Consider the following 7891-nt stretch of genomic DNA (forward strand, 5'->3'; position numbering starts at 1 on the left):
AAATGGTAAATTTTTGGTTTACCTGCTTTACAATCACAATTTTCCTTCAACATTTATCTACCCAAGACTCTCCCAGTGTAGATGATCATTGCTTTCACCTCACTCTCCCTGGGAAGGGTTGTATCAGCGAGATTTGGTCGATCCCTATCTAGTTATACATTAGTATGGAAGAGTTAAGAGATGGTGAACTCAAATCATATTTTAATTTTAAGTTAATTTATACTTGTGTGTAGCTTGGCCATTTTCTATAAGTAGAAAGCTGCAGTGCTGCAGGCCTATTCATGGGATTTGTCTGAGAAGGAGAAATGATGATTTCTCTAATAGGTAAAGCTTACTGGATCCTTGGCTTTCTTATTTAATGATCTTCTCCCTGAAAGAAGTGTAAAAGTGTGGCTTTTACAAAGAGCCAGCAATTTCCATGAAGGGAGAAAAATCCTACCCTGTCACATTTATTTTCCACTTGGGATCTTATGATACTTTGGTTGGCATTTAATTGTATTTTCATACCTGTATCTTAGGCATTTTATCTGAATAAAATTAGACAAAATAACAATGTCCATGGCTATCCTCCTTTATGCCTTAGAGAGCTGGATAATTACAAAATAAATTAGAGGACAATTATAAGTACTTTCAGGTTAATTTACAACAATCCTGTAGGTTTATCTGTATTTAGAAGGGTCTACTATAGAAAAATAGAACTTCAGATTTGCATCGTTTTGAAGAAATTGAAGCTCAAATGAAAGTAGTAACAGTGACAGAAAATAAAACTAATGACAGAAATAAAGAGGTTTGGGGTTCTGTGAGACTTCAACTCTGTTGTCTATCATACTGTACCAACTTAAGAAAATTACATACGTTTAAAAGATGGCAATACATGGGCTGGGAATATGGCCTAGTGGCAAGAGTGCTTGCCTCTATACATGAAGCCCTGGGTTCGATTCCCCAGCACCACATGTATAGAAAACGGCCAGAAGTGGCGCTGTGGCTCAAGTGGCAGAGTGCTAGCCTTGAGAAAAGAGAAGCCAGGGACAGTGCTCAGGCCCTGAGTCCAAGCCCCAGGACTAGCAAAAAAAAAAAAAAAAAAGATGGCAATACCAATGTACCTGAAATGCTTAATAAATGGAAAGTAGTGTTATATAACACTATCTTGCTTTTGGAAAGTTTACAAAGCCTGGGTACAAGTCAGCAGTGGGCTGGCCTTGTTCACCTAGGTTTCAGCCTGTTTCAGTTTGCACTCAAGTGGCTGGAGTGCAACAACGTTCCTGACTGGATCTTTCCATAAAACCTATTCCAAACTCCACTGATACAGAGTGGTTTTTCTAACTTCATGATCTGCTAAACAAGCTTCAGTAGCTAGAGGCCTATTTATGGTAATTATTTGAGAAAGAAAAATCATCATGTGACTTTTCAGACTTGTCCTTTCAGACTTGTCTTTGGCCCAGATCAAGGATTTGAATTGGAAGCTACTCCCTTCAGGTGCTCACCGCATGACAAGATCATTTCTGGTGGACTCCGGACTATATTCCTCCAACTCCCAGTATGCTTTGAGCCTGTGCAGGTCTAAGTTAATGGGAAATGTTAGTAATAACCAGTGCCGACAGTCTCAATAGTAACATATAAAAAGACTGAGTTGAGAGCTCTTTTGTGGGTAGCATAAACTGAAAATAATTCAAGACCCAATATCCATCAAATGATTGTTACCTCAGACTATAGAAAATGTCTATTTCTTACATTTATAACCATGTGAACTCTTTACATCTAATAAAGAATAAAATTTAGAAAATTTAGAACAATATAGTGTATGGAGCCCAAGTTATACATACAATGAGACTTAGCAGGGAGTCTGGTGAGAATAATTAATGTTCACTAAGTTCTTTAAGTAATGTTCTTTAAGTTCTTTACTCATGTAGAAATATTGTATGTAACTGAAAAGGGAAAATACCCCTCCTAAATTGAAAAAAGAAATTAGATATTGTTTCCATATTATTTGTGTCCAACAGATGAACTATGAGGCTGTGTTATAACTGAAAGCCCTGTTGAGTACCTCTTTACTTAGAGTCTTGTGTGAAGTTTCATAGAAGTCAATTTAATTATAGGAGGAGTCTCAATGTTTGTCATAAAGACCTAAATCAGGCTGGGGATGGTGGCAGACATCTGTAGTCCCAGCTACTTGGAAGGCTGAGGCAGGAAACACGTTAGCACTATTTGGAAGGGCTGGTTGTGGTGGTACATCCCTAGCAAGTTAGCAAGGTCTCATTCTCATAAACAAGCCGGGCATGGAGATTTCATGTATATAATCCCAGGAATACAGGATGCCTCAGAGAATTGGCATCTGATGATAGCCCCTGGGCAAAAGCACACCACTAACTTATCCTAAAAAATAACTACAGCAAAAAGATTAAAAAGATTAGAGGCAGGACTCATAGAACCTGCCTAGCAAACGCAAGGCCCTTCAATCCTCAATACCTACTGAAATCAGGAGTACAGTAGAAATATACATGTTCACTGCTTCACTAATTACAACAGCAATGAATTGTGAGCTATGCAAATACCCACAAACTGTCATTAAAAAGTGATTGTAGTGTGTTCATAAAAGTTAGTATACAGCAGTAAAAGTAAATAATTACATGCAATAACATGAATTAACGTCAGGAATGTGATCACTTTAAATGAGGCAAAGTAAATGTAGGAGAGATGAAGCATAGCACAATATCAAAACCATTTAAAACTGAACAAAAGTTTATACACATATATGACTAAACAATTTCTTTAAAACCTAGGAGAATAGGGGCTGGGAATGTGGCTTAGTGGTAGAGTGCTTGCCTAACGTGTATGAAGCTCTGGGTTCAATTCCTCAGCACTACATAAACAAAAAAAGCTGGAAGTGGCGCTGTGGCTCAAGTGGCAGAGTGTGAGCCTTGAGCAAAAAGAAGCCAGGGACAGTGCTCAGGCCCTGAGTTCAAGCCGAGGACTGGCAAAAACGAAAAACAAAAAACCTAAGAGAATAATAAGCATAAAACAGAACAGCATAAAACAAAACAGAACAGTGGTGACTACTTCTGAAGAAGTCATGGAGGAATGGGTATAGACAAAAGTACAGTAAAGGAATAGTAATGTATTTTTCTAACACACACACACACACACACACACACACACACACACACACACACACACCAGTGAACTACAATTCTTTATGCCTTTCCAGTACTAGGTCTCAGAGCTTCCCATTCTCCCTGTTTTTACACTGGTGGCTGATATTCTACCATTGAGTCATACCTCCACTTCCAACTTTATTGCTGATTAATTGGAGATAAGAATCTCATGGATTGCTCTTCTCTTGGCTGTATCTGAACCTCACACCCTCAGAACTCAGTCTCTTGAGTAGCTAGGATTATAAAGGTGAGCCCCAGCATGAGCTTCAATAATTTATATCTACTGACTACAAGAAAAATGATGGAACTACCTGAAGAACAAATTTTGCCACAACTTTTGTGAAACATTATCATCAGTAATGATGGTAGGCAAAGGTTCTTTGCATGAACAAACCTGGATCAGGCTCTTAAACCTTTTTCTATGCTCATTCCTTGGAAAGTGGCTGTAGCAAGAGCACTGCTAAGTCAGTTTAGCAAGAACTACCCACCACCACTAGCTAAAAGATCCTGAATACATGCATGTTACTGTAATTTTAAAAGTGCCACTGAATACTTTTTCCTTTAATATGGTAAGGGGACTTTTGATTCAGTATTTATTGAGCACTACTATGTTTTCAGCACTGGAGAAAGAGCAGTAAAGAGCAGTAAAGAAAGCACAGAAAAGCTTGCTTGTGTACTACAGAACTTACATGTAGACTGAAACAGTAGTCAAACTACTTATTTGCTATTCCTTGTGAGCCTAGAAAAATGGCTTCTTTCATTAGCATCTTGCTCATATATTGAGGTGAAAACTTCCCATCTGCATAGCACCTAAAATGATTAAGCATTTGCCTGATTGACAAGTAGATCTTATTTTAGCTTTAGATATTTTTGTGCTATAAAATATATGTTTTAAACATATTTTTAAGCACCCCACTCATCAAATATTAGTCATCACTATTCAATACAGGGTTTTAAGCAACTATCTCCAGAAAGAATCTTTCATGGTGGAAACAAGCAATGTATAATTAAAGCAATTCCAGATAAGTGAATAAATGCATATGAAATATATTTAGATATTATTTAAAGTCTGTATGTTTCTATGACCTTTGGAAATCTTAGATTTTTTTCTTACTTAAACTGTCATCTTTACAGAAAAAGACTAAAAATGTTGATTTTGTATTTTGCTTCCCTCACTTATGGTCATATGGTATGTATCTTCATTACCTAGATATGCAAACAAATCTTCCTGTCAAACCAATAATTCTCAAATATAACCTAAAAGAAACCTGATTGTTCCAAGTAACTCCACATAATGATTTAAAACCTGCTTTCTTCATCCATTCCATAGTGCTATACACGAATGCTAGAGAATGCATATCACCCTTTCTTTTGATCTAACATTGGCCATTGTAAGAGCCATCTCTTTAGAACTAAGCCTAGACAAGATTTAGATCCTCATGTGTAAATTTATCTCTCCTGTTTCAACTACATTTACTTTTAGTCATTGGCCACCAATTCTCTTAAATAAGTCTAAGTTTCTTTGTATATAAATACTTGTTCCATGTATAGGGAAGTTGAAGATACTACCCCCTAAATACTAAATATATCACTTTGACAGAAGATTGACTGTGAGCAGAAGGCAACTAGAAGAAAACAGATAAGAAATCCTTTCTTCCTTCCTCCTGGGAGAGCTAGAAAAACAATTCCTAAATCATCAGAAACAATTTTGGAGACAGCACTAGAGCATTAACAAGCCAATCTATCAAATGATAATGAGCCACTAGTCACTGAACACTGACAAGCTAAGCATTTAACATGTTGGATAAGCATTATTAAATTTTTAAATGAAGTATTCTCAAATACATAATAAATATATACTATATGTAGTACTTAAAAGTTTTGATGTACTTACTTTATACATACATCTGACAAAAGCTACTATGTTTCTGTATTTTATAATACTATCATAAATACCGTTGTTTGGGAGAAAAGAGATTAAGATATAAGAAATGCAGTGGCTAACACCTATAATCCGGGCTACTCAAGTGGCTGAGATCTGAACATCACAGTTCAAAGCCAGCTTGGGCATGAAAGTCTGTGAGAGTCTTATCTTCAGTAGAGTATCAGAACAACTGGATGTGGAGCTGTGGCTCAAGTGGTAGAGAATTACCTTGAGCAAAAAAAACTTGGGGACAGTGGTTAGACACTGAGTTCAAGCTTCAAGATAGGACCCCCCCCCCCAAAAAAAGGAAAGAAAAACCACACACATTATCAACTCCTGATAAAGTTCTGCACCTTTACCATGTAGAAAGCCAACATTTGTATTTCTTAAACAGTAGTTTTCAAACTTTTCAGCCTTTAAAACCTGCTTACAGTCTTTATATCATAACCCTCTGTATATCACCTTTGTAATAATAATAAAAAAATTTAAAAACAACCTATTTACATTCTTACATATTACTAAGACACATATAGTTTATGCTTATGTGAATATGTTTATTGATAATTACCATATTAGAAATTAAAATAAGAAATTTATTAAGCATTTAATAATTCATATGTAGGCAGCCTCTAGAGTAGCCCTTACTTTTCCAGCCATCTGTAATTCTTGCTCTGAGTAACCCCTTTTCCTTAAATATGGGCAGTATTATTGACTCCATTCAAAAACTGGGCTGTAGCAGAAATGATGACATATTACTTTTGAGATCAAGTCTTCAAAGAGAATATGTCCCTGTCTCTCTGAGTCTGTGCTTCCATTTGTCTTTCTGTTCTCTCTCATTGAAGCCAGCTTCTATGTTACATGTTATTCTTTGTGTAGCAAGAACCACTGTGTCTGCCAGTAGCAAATAGGAACCGGCTTCTTGTCAAAAGCCACCTAAGTGAGCTTAGAGGCTCACTCTTTGCCTCCCTTAGACAGCCCTAGATGACTGCTGTTCTGCTGATATTTTGGTTACTCATTTTGTGGCCCTGAGTTAAAGATTTCTAACTAAGCTGTACTGGAATTCCTGACCTACCAAAAGAGTAAGATAATTTTTGCTATATTAACCTGCTAAATAGTGGGGTAATTCTTGACATATCAATAGGGCAATAATTATTTCGAAACAGCTATAGCATTTGCTATCAGAAGAAATTCTTCTTTTCCAAAACAAAAAATAAATTAAGCTGAATGATAATTTCATTTTTTTGCAAATCTCTTTAATATCTAATTTCATTGGAGCCATCTGGTTTGTCATATGTGCTTCTGAATTTAATCTGTTGCAGTGCATTGCTTTGATTGAAATACAAAAAGAAAATTCTGCCTAACACAGATAAGTAGTTTTAAAGTAGTGTGTATATAAGTAGTTTCAAAGGAGTATTTTAATAGTCTTTTCTAGATAATTCTGAATAATCTTTGATCTTACATCAGAATTTAACAAGTGGTAGTTTCTTAAAGGGCAGTTGCAATTTGTAAACCATATCAATACATATTTTACATTCAGTTATATTAAAAATTTGTTGGTTCACCTTGCTTACTGAAGAGCTCTTTTACTAATGCATGATTTTGAAATATCATGCACTGATTATATGAATAATATTGGTTCTCTGTTTTATGCAGATCTTCCCTTGACAGGATCATATAATTCCTCTCTCAGAACAAACAAGGGAAGGAGAGAGGGATGAATGAGGGAGGAAAAGAGCAGGTGGAGAGGGGGAGGAAGAAGGAGAAGAAAAGGGAGTAGGAGAGAGGAAGGAGAAAGAGGGCAAACAAATGCACTGAAGACAGGAGCCACAGTCATTTTACAACCTAATTTCAACATGCCAGTACATATCTTCTGTCACAGTCTAGTTACTAGAAGCAGTCAAAGACCATAAGGAGAGAAAGAGTACTATCTACTTTCTGAGAAGACCTGTATCAAAAAATGATCAGCTATATCTACACAACTACAAATTGTCAAGCTCATAGTCCTGAATATAAGCTATAAGCTTTCTCCATTTTCTAGTTTCTGCTTTAAAGTTCATATTTACCATTGGTAATGAACACTGTCACTTACTTTCATGGATATGACAGACTCCCTTATGTTTGAGAAAATATCTACCAATACTCAAATCTGTATAACCATATTTTTTCTGTCAGTCACTCTTTCAAATGTAAATGGTGTTCTATGAGACTAAAGCAGCTTCTAGTCTCAATTCACAAATGCTTTTCTTTGAGCCAGTCATGAAGATGCTATATTTAATTACATGGAATATTAAAATGATATATACTCAGGGGTCAATATTATATATAATATATAATATATATTATACTATATGATTATATATTGTGGGAGACAGTACTTCTGGCATATAGACTAGACTGTTTGGGACCTCAAAGTAGAGAAATCATTGAGAGAAGGAATAAAGCTTCATGGGAGAATGTGTGTACTGAGGTTAGCTGGGAATTGCACTCAGGCTGGGAGTGAGGAGGGAAGGTAAGAAAGAAAATAAACAAAAGCCAATGAGGTGGAATGAAACAAGCACACAATGTCCTATCTAAAGAGAGGAAGGCTTAGTAGGGAGCAAGCTCTGAACTCCTGTGGGCCTCTGTGACAACAACCAGCCTGAGATCCTCACAACTAAGACACTCGGGGGGCTGCTGCTAGATTATTATCCAGCTAGAAATGTAGTCCAAGGTACTCAGCAGGAAATTTACCTGTACTGCTAATGCCAACGATAATCCCACAATTAAACAGCTTTTCCATCCTGCCTTTCCTCCTTTCTCGTATGACTCTGAAAAG

Source organism: Perognathus longimembris, chromosome 22 (genome assembly GCF_023159225.1).
Source record: "Perognathus longimembris pacificus isolate PPM17 chromosome 22, ASM2315922v1, whole genome shotgun sequence".
In the NCBI taxonomy this organism is placed as follows: Eukaryota; Metazoa; Chordata; class Mammalia; order Rodentia; family Heteromyidae; genus Perognathus; species Perognathus longimembris.